This window comes from Orbicella franksi, chromosome 1 (assembly GCF_964199315.1).
Source record: "Orbicella franksi chromosome 1, jaOrbFran1.1, whole genome shotgun sequence".
Classification (NCBI taxonomy): domain Eukaryota; kingdom Metazoa; phylum Cnidaria; class Anthozoa; order Scleractinia; family Merulinidae; genus Orbicella; species Orbicella franksi.
Window position 1 is genome coordinate 5,760,998 of NC_138145.1, and position 9,811 is coordinate 5,770,808.

General features: G+C 40.0%; 1 pseudogene; it reads left to right on the top strand.

Moving 5' to 3' along the window:
• Nucleotides 1-7,889: 7,889 nt before the first annotated feature.
• On the top strand, nucleotides 7,890-9,811 carry LOC145464916 (uncharacterized; annotated as a pseudogene).

Genomic DNA, 9,811 nt, shown 5'->3' on the forward strand with positions numbered 1-9,811 from the left:
CCGTTCCTACTCAGGCCGGAGTAGCTTCGACAAGTCGTAGTAGAAATAGATCTAGAAGTAGAAGTAGAAGTAGAAGTACTAGTTCAGCAGGGAGTAGACAAAGATCTACACCCTCACCGAGACAGAGACAACCCATTGGAAACGTTGGAACTGCAGCTGGTACTAGTTCTACAACACGGGGAACTACTAGAATGAATCAAGACGAATTACAGAGACAATTAGAACTTCTTCTGAACGACCAGCGACAAACGGCTGAAGGACGAAGAATAGCGGGGATCACAACCACTAACACCATCACCACCGCGTATAAAGACGGTGGTCCACCTAGAGTGGCTTGCACTTCGACTAGAGTACGAAATTAGACACAATGGACTCAACGGACGGAGTGAACAAACAAAAACTTCAGGATCTTCGTCGACAGTACCACAAAAACTGGTGGTGTCATCTACAACGATTTCAGTTTTTTAAAGGATGGAATGCTATTCTCAATGGTACAGCACTTCTCATCATGGCTCTGGCCATGCTCGTGGGTTCCGTCTGGGAAAACAGTTTTGCCATGATTGCTTTGACGACGGCTGGAACATTAGTAAAAGGATGGGCTGATTTCAAAAAGTTTTCCAACAAAGTGGAAATGAGTAAATTTGCCTACACCACCTATGCCAAATGTTTGATCGAAATCGACACTTACATCAATGGTGTGGAACTGAATGACCTACAAGCGTTTCTAACTAAAATGCAAACGATAGAGCATATTGTGATCGACATGGCACCACCTTTCACCCAAAAGTGTAGTCAAAAGTACGACAAGCAAAATTTTACGAGTTTGTACCGAAGTGAAAATGGAAGTATCGATATAAGTGATAGTTCCAACGTTTAATACGCCAATTACACATTACGATGGTGAAGACAAGACGTAGAAAAAGTAGAGTGAGTAGGAAAAGAAAAAGAACCAAACGAAAACAAAAAGGGGTATCATTCCTTTAGCAGCAGCTATACCAGCACTCGTAGCAGCGGGAAAAGCAGCAACCATGGCTGGAATATCAGCAGGTGTAGGATTTGGAGTTCGTAAGGGTTTGGAACGAGCCACGAAACCTAAGAAACGCAAGCGAAATAAATACATGTACATTCCTTGATAGAACACATTCATGAGTTCCTACCAAAACAAGACACATCATGGATCTTCAGTTTCAAGGGCATCGACACTTGGACGATGTGACATCCAAGTACGAAAAGATCTACGAAAAATATGGTAAACCTAAAGGTAAAAGCAAGGGGAAAAAAACTGTCAAACCGAGTTCAACTCAGGTCAAGAAGAACCAACCACCAAAAAGACGAATCGCTCTTCAAACACTTCAACTAACTCCAGCCAGTGTCCTTAACACCGAGAACCAACCACCAAAAAGACGAATCGCTCTTCAAACACTTCAACCAACTCCAGCCAGTGTCCTTAACACCGGCGAGTTACCACCCACAGTGACAACACGCAGGAAAGGCAAGAGAGCTCCCGTAAAGAAAGACGACAAAAAGAAACGAATGAAAAAGAGGCATTGGTATGAAGACAAATTCGGAGACATGAAGAAATTTGTCAAGAAACCTAAGAAACCTTGAAAGAAAAGAAAATTCAAAAAGGGAACCAAAGGATTTAAACCCCTTGACAAACGAATCACTTTGTTGAGTCTGATTCGTAAAATACCAGCAGCTTCAGTTCCTCTGGTACGTTTGTTGAAAGTGGAAAGTATCGACGGAAGAGGAACCCTGTTGAGTCTAATGAAAAAAATACCCCAAGCCAAGTTGAAATTGAGGAGACTGATGTCAAAAACAGACCTGCGCAATATGATTATACCTAACTGATAAAAGGGATTTTTCAACATTTACAATTTTCATTCTGTGCAACGATGTCTTCGAAGAGGTTGATCTCGTTTTCAGAAGCAGTTAGGGATTTTGAATTAAAACCTAGACAGCGTATACAACGAATGGACATGTTTGTACTGAAGTTCCAGGACTCAACTATAAAACAGAAAGAGTTAGATAGATTAGATGAGATTGTTCGCAAGCATCGGAGTGGTGAACAACCATTTGAGGAGAACTACATTGCCAGTGAGTTTCCACCCTCTGAGTGGAGGTACATGTTAAAAAGAGGTGTGGTTGTAGACGAAAGCAAGTGTCTTTGAAACATGAGTCGTAGTCATTTTGTGACTCACCATAATTTTTTGCATGGAATTTTGAAACAAGCTAATCAATACAAGCGACAAGTCATGTTAGAAAATGCCAACAAAGAACAGATCAATGCAGTCAGTGAAATGGTTTTGAACCTATTGAGTGGAATAATTCCTGTCAGTCGACCTGTCTATAAATCCCTTAAAAAGAAGGCAACAAAGTTGAGAGAACTGGGTAGTAGACAAACCAGTTTGAAAAAGAGAAAGACAATACTATTGAATCATTTGAAGTCAAAACAGAAAGGTGGAAGTATCTTGTGGAGAGGTTTAACCAATTGCTACAACGTTTGTTGTGGTAGGAGATGAAGATGAGTTTAGAAATGTTTGTTAAACTGGTCAACTTATTAGAAGAGGCCAATCGTACCAACGATCACCTCCAAGAGGAAGTTAAAGAAAAAGAAGAGTTAGTACGTCAATGGCAAACAAAATACGAAAAACTCAATCAATTGTATTTAGCCAGGGAGTTTGACAAGGTTTGTTCAGACTGTCAACGTCTATCAGTGGAAACAGAACCTGGTGATACGATTACGTTGTGTCAAAACTGTTCAGTGAAAAAGAAGACCATCAGATCTCTCAAGATTAAACAAAAAGAAACAGAGGAAAAAGCTGCTTATTGGGAAGAACTCTTTCACACTGCTTCTCGTCATGAACGAAATGATCATGGTACCGACTAAAGACTTCGACAATCTCACTCAATACTTCAAAGGACAAATTTCAGATAGTACTCTGTGAAACAAAGTGGGTAGAGTGGCTGCCAAAAAACATCTCATCCTAACGAGTAAGCAAATTCCAGCTGCAACAGCTGTTAAGATGGCCAAACCATTAGCGAGACAGCAACGACGTTTGACCAAACGAATTCGTTTAGGACCCGGTCAGAGTACTGGAGGAAATGAACCCATCGACTTAGATAACAATGATGAAGGTATGGTGGAAGGGCCCTTGGAAAACATGTTGCGTAAGATCATCAAATGGTCTACAGTTAAAAAAGAACCACAAACTCCTCGTTCTACTGGTAGTTACAGTAAGGACAAGCGAAGTCTTCTTCCACACACTCCAGCCTCACGAATACCTGTGAGAACCTTAAAATCTTCTCCTTACAAATCGTCTCCACCCACGACTCCAAAATCATCGCTTGGTAAAGAAGTCAAAAAGAAGGTTTTAAAAGCAGCGGGTGAGAGTTTGATGCATTCACTTGGTCTACCTAGTACAAGTGGAACAACCTCAAAAGGAAAACAACCCAAGAAGAAACGTAAAACAGAGTTGGAAAAACTAGCTCCTTTACCTGGCTGGGAAAATTGGTACCCTCCCGGACATAAACTGAGAAAAGGTCTGCAGCGCGACTATGAAAGCAACTAAAAAAAAAAGTCCTGAGTGGTCACTTGAAAATCATCTAAAGGGAGAGTCACCAAAACAACTAAGAAGACAGGATCTAAGCGACAGGGATTCGACATTCAAAAAATGATAGCTAAAACGGGAATTGAATTTCATTGGCCTGGTTATCAGTACATGGGACCTGGAACACATCTGGAGAAGAGACTAAAGCGAGGGGACCCTGGCATAAATAGATTAGACAGAGTATCCAAACAACATGACATCGACTACAGTAAAGCTAGAAACTTAGAGGACAAGCATAAGGCCGATGAAAAGATGATACGAAGCATCGACAAGTTTAAGAAAAAGAACTTGACCGAGAGATTCATCAAGAAAGTCATGCAAACCAAGAAAATGTTAAATCTCTAAGTCTATTTTTTATTGATCCCATAATGTAAGTTACACATTGTTATTAAATGAGTTCAACACTGCATTAAAAAAACCTGCTTGTTCAAAAAACTGTTTTAGTGTGACCTCTTTTTTCATTTCAACCTTATCATAAAGAAAATTAGGATTACCTAATGCTGCACCTTTCGGATAACCTTTCAGATATTTATCGTCTGCAGTTACGACCCCGACAAATTCTATACATTGTTCACATTTTTGATTACAAGTTCTCACTATAGCAGGTCTTTATTTACAAGAATCATCGACATCCATTTCTAAAAGTTCACTTAAAAAGTGAAAAACCGGATGAACTCCACCATTTTTTTGTCTTAATAGATATCTCGATTTCATCTCTCGTAGCATGGGTAAAATGTAACCCAAAGATAATCTACAAGCAATATCTTCCCAATCACCTGTCTCCTCTTCAGGTAAATCAAACAGAAAAAACAAACTCACATTGTAAATTCTATTACTAGTTTCACTTATAGCTAGAAGAGGATTGTCATTCTTCTTCAAAGCTTTTCTTACACCCTTTCTTTCCAACCTTGTTATAGTAGGCGGTCTTGGATTCTTATACAAATCATAATGTCTCAAAAACGTTTTCTCAATTAACTTTGCTTGTTCAGGAGTAAATTTTTCGGTTCTTTTAACACTTTCTAAAACTTGAAGACGGTTTTTACAAACTGGACACATTGTACATAGGTCAATACACATTTCATGAATAGATGAAAAACAACATCCTGTACAATGCATTTTATCATCTTCAGCTGTAGAACTTTTTTTACAAACAATACAAGGTTCCATCTAAAAATCAAAAATAAGAATTAATGACAGTTGATTTCAAATGATATCGGTCATTTCATAACTTCTATTCATTTTTGTTTCACAGGGCATATTTAACTGTCTTGCCGCAAAACAAACGAGAAAATATCATCTGGTGAACGCAATACTATCCACAAATGTCAATAGGGTCAAATAAAAATCAGACAAACAGTTCTCTTTCTCGCTCTCCAACCAAAAATCGACAATCTGTCTCAGTCTATTTAGTTCATTCCATTTTTTGTCGAGTAGCATACCTCTCCTTCAAATCAGTGTACAAGAAGTAAAATACGTATCCAGCAACTCCCCAGAAGAATACGGTTCGAGGTGTAGCCTCACCTGTGAGTCTGACAATAATTGGTAAATAAAGAATGTTAATCTTCAGTTCACTCGTACTCGGTCCAGTTCGTAGCAAGGTCAATTCTATCATTCTTCGTTGATGTTAACAACCAATTTTCTCTTCACCAAAACGTAGGCATTCACAAACTGGACACCTTCTGTTATTAAAAGGTAAATTTCTCTGTTTGTCGAGTTTACAGGACCAATGAAATACGCTCTCGCAACACTTACTCCTGTAAAAACATCCCAGACTCGCATTAACCCTCTCATGACAAATGCTACATTTCATAATGAATCAATTGAGACATCGATGATGAAACACTTTTCGACAACATGGTGTATGATCTTTCCAATGAGGAGTACACGGTTCAAGACATATCAAACAATCATTCGAAGCCATGACTTACCTCGAGTCGAGTCTACAGCACACAAACCAACGCATTAAGTTCTAAGAAATATATATGAGTCATCACGTGCTTATCTACGTCACGGAAAAGCAGACTAGGGGATGGGGGTATCCCCCTCTTCACGTACTAAAAAATAAAAAATGGCGGGAAAATACATAAATTCAACCGTAAAAGTCACTGTTCCTCACACCTCCTTGGTATGTATCTACTCCATTTTTATTTTGTTCACGTTTCGATTACAATGAATGAGGAATTGGACTTTGATTGGAGCGATAAGGAAGATAACCTCGCAAATCACGCTGATAAATTGGAAAACGGATTCGACTTTGTTTTGACTCCTCACTTAGACAGACGAGTGAGACATCTAGGAGTGAGACATCGAAATTACACTGGAAGGTTGGTTCAACATGGAGGAGCACTTGATTTCAATGCCTCCATTCAGAGAATTCTACCTCAACAATTAGAAGAAGCTGTCAGACATAGCATCGAACAACAAGTCTTAAACGATCCAGAAGTTAAAGCCGATGATTATTTGTATGTCAACCTCAATTCTAATCGATTACATCACGGCTACCATTCTCCCCGCATGAGAGTGAGTGACTGGACCAGAAACGGTTTGAGAGCAGCAGAAATGATGCAACAGATTTCGGCCATGCTAAACTCGAATGAAAATTTTCAATTGGACGATAGTTTTTCTATCCACATTTCTCACATTCGTAATCCCAGAAACGGTGGTACAGGAAAAAGAATTCGAAAAGGACAATTGGTCATCGAAAAGATGTTAGATCTCAAGAGAAGTGTGGTGAAGATTAACAACCAAGACGAATTGTGTTGTGCCAGAGCCATAGTCACCATGATGTCACACGCTGACCTTGGAACAAACCATCCCGATTACGTCAATCTCAGAAAAGGTCTTCCAATTCAAGAAAAAAAAGCCAGGGCCCTACATGAAACTGCAAAAGTCCCGATAGCGAGCTGTGGCATACCTGAAATCATCAAGTTCCAAGAGGTTTTACCCGATTACAGATTGGTCGTATTCTCTATCGATCAAAATTACAGGATCATCTACAAGGGTGTCTACCAACCCCATCGAAAAGATGTCATTCTTATCAAAGTAGGAAAACATTATCACACATGTACCTCCCTGAAAGCTTTCATGGGAAGAAATCATTTCTGTTTGATATGCGAGAAAGGCTACGATCACGACGACATGAAATCCCACAGGTGCAATGGAAGAAAATGTGGATCCTGTTTTCAAATTGAGTGTGAAGACTATCACAAAGTTCAAAAGGGAGAGCGGGCCACCTACAAGTGTGGAAGATGTCAACGAAAATTCTTTGGAACCCATTGCTTGAGTAACCACACCAAATTCAGTGAAGAAAACGGAAAAGAAGTAAACGAAACACGCAAAAGTGTCTGTAGCAGCAAAAGAAAATGCGGCAAGTGCATGCGAATGCTTCGTCCCCGTGAAACCACATCAAACCATGTCTGTGAACCAATGAATGCCCCTCTTGTAAAGAGTACAAGATCCTGGACCATCATCAATGCTTCATGCAAAATCCCACCAAGCTAGAAGAAAAAATGAAGAAACTCAAGAAGACTCGTCTAAAGAGAAAAAGTGATGGTTCAAGATCGATTGAAGAAAGACCTCACATATTTGTCTACTGGGACAGTGAAACCATGCAAGATACGGGTGTTCACATTCCCAATTTAGTGTGTGCTGCCACTTCTAACACCGAAGAGTCGTTCAATTTCGAAGGGGAAACCTGCATTGTTGACTTCATCGATTGGTTGAGAGAACTGTCCTTGGACTGTAGACTAACGGTCATTGCTCACAATTCTCAAGGCTTCGATGCTTACCTCGTACTTGACGAATTATTCAAACAGTACGTTGGAGTAGATCAAATAGTCAATGGAGTCAAGATAATTTCTTTGAGTTTCAACGGTGGTGACATCGAATTAAAAGACTCGCTCTGTTTCTTTCAAATGCCTCTTGCCTCTTTTCCAAAAGCCTTTGGACTAAAAGAGAAGAAGAAAGGTTTCTTCCCACACTTCTTCAACACCCCAGAAAACCAAGAGTACGTGGGTCCATTGCTGGACAAAAAGTATTGCGATCCTAAAGGAATGTCACCAAACAGAGCCAAAGAGTTTAATCAATGGTACGAAAACCTCTCCAAGGATCCAAATTACCGATTCAACTTTCAAGAAGAACTGTTGAGCTATTGTCAATCTGATGACTACTACTGAAGGGTGGATGTGAAGTCTTTTGTCAAGAATGCGAAGAAATCAGCGGTTTCAACCCTCTTGAGAGATGTCTGACCATCGCTTCGGCGTGTACTCTTTACTATCGAAAGACTCACATGCAAGAGAGAACCATCGCCTCAGAACCGATAAGTGGATGGCACGGACAAGGCAAACCTCACTGCAAGGCTAGTATCGAGTGGTTGACCTGGCTCAACACAAAGCCCCATCACAACATACAACATGGAAGAAACGGTGGTGAACATGTCATTAAAGACGGTCCTAATAAATACTACGTGGATGGCTACGATCCCATCACCAATGTTGTGTACAAATTCAATGGTTGTTATTGGCACGGTTGTCCAAAATGCTACCCTAACCGAGACGAAGAAAGAGAAAAGATGGGAGAAAGAACAATGGATGATGTTTACGAAAACCAAGAGGCAAAAGAGCAACTCTTATTTCTGAAAGGTTACTCTGTGCAAGTGATATGGGAGTGTGAATGGAAGAAGAAGAAAGAAGAGGACAAGTCCATTCAAGAAGTGGTGGATTCTTTTCAAATCATTGACAGACTGAAACCTCGTAACGCCTTTTTTGGAGGTAGAACAAATGCTGTGAAACTGTTTCACAAGGTAAAAGACGATGGGAAAATTTGGTATGTCAATTTCATGTCTCTTTATCCCTGGGTAAACAAGAACATGATCTACCCAGTTGGACATCCAACTATCATTCTTGAACCTGGGGTCACAGACCTAAGCGACTACTTTGGATTAGCTCAATGCACTGTCTTACCGCCAACAGAATTGTATCATCCTGTTCTTCCGTACCGAAGTGGAAGTAAATTGACATTTCCCTTGTTTAGAAAATGTGTGGAAACAGAACAACCCAAACCTTTGACAGAGCGTAGTTACCAATGCGTACACAGTGACAAAGAAAGATGTCTCACCGGAACTTGGTGTACTCCCGAATTGATGGAAGCTGTCAAACAAGGTTATGTGATACAGCACGTACACGAAGTCTGGCATTTCAGTTTGACGAGCGATGACATGTTCACCTCCTACGTAAACACCTTTCTAAAAATAAAGCAAGAAGCCAGTGGATGGCCAGAATGGGTCGGTAATGACAGTCAAAAAAGTATTCAGTACGTGGAAAACTACGAAAAAAATGAAGGAATCAAATTAGAAATCGACAAGATTCAAAAAAATCCCGGAAGAAGATCATTAGCTAAAATGATGCTCAACAGCTTCTGGGGAAAATATGGTCAACAAGGCAACAAAAGTCAAGTGGTGGCAATCACGCAACCCTCACGTCTGTACGAAATCATCGAAGACGACAAAAAAATAATCCAAGCCTTCAGGATCATGAATGATGAAATGGTAGAAATCGTATACAAAAATGTCGATGACGAAGAGAGAATTCAACCCAACACTAACATCTTCATTGCCTGTTTCACAACGTGTTGGGCGCGATTAAAGTTATATCAAGACGTTCTGAGTAAATTAAATCAGCAACAAGTTCTTTACTTTGATACCAATTCCATCATATACTCGCAGAAAGAAGGAGAACCAACTCTCACCCTGGGTGACTACCTCAGTGAATTCACCAACGAACTATCCAAAGACAATCACATCGTAGAATTTGCATCTGCTGGTCCAAAGAACTATGGTTACATCACAAAACAAAGTCGAATGTAAAGTACGTGGATTCACACTCAATACTCGTGGACAAGAACAATTAAACTATGAAATATTAAAACAAAATGTCATTTCTGAAGTCACTTCTCCCAAAAGAAATGAATCCACTGGAGAAAGCGTTCCCAGAAAGATTCCCATCGTAAATCCTCACAAAATCGGTCGGGATCCTGAAACAAAACAATTGACCACAAGCGAACAGATCAAAAATTATCGAGTTGTGTTCGACAAACGTGTTGTTGACCCAGACACATTCTTATCATAGCCTTACGGCTACAAAAAAGCTGTCTTAGACGAAGATGACATTGACACGGCCCTTCTTTTAAGTGATTTTGATTAA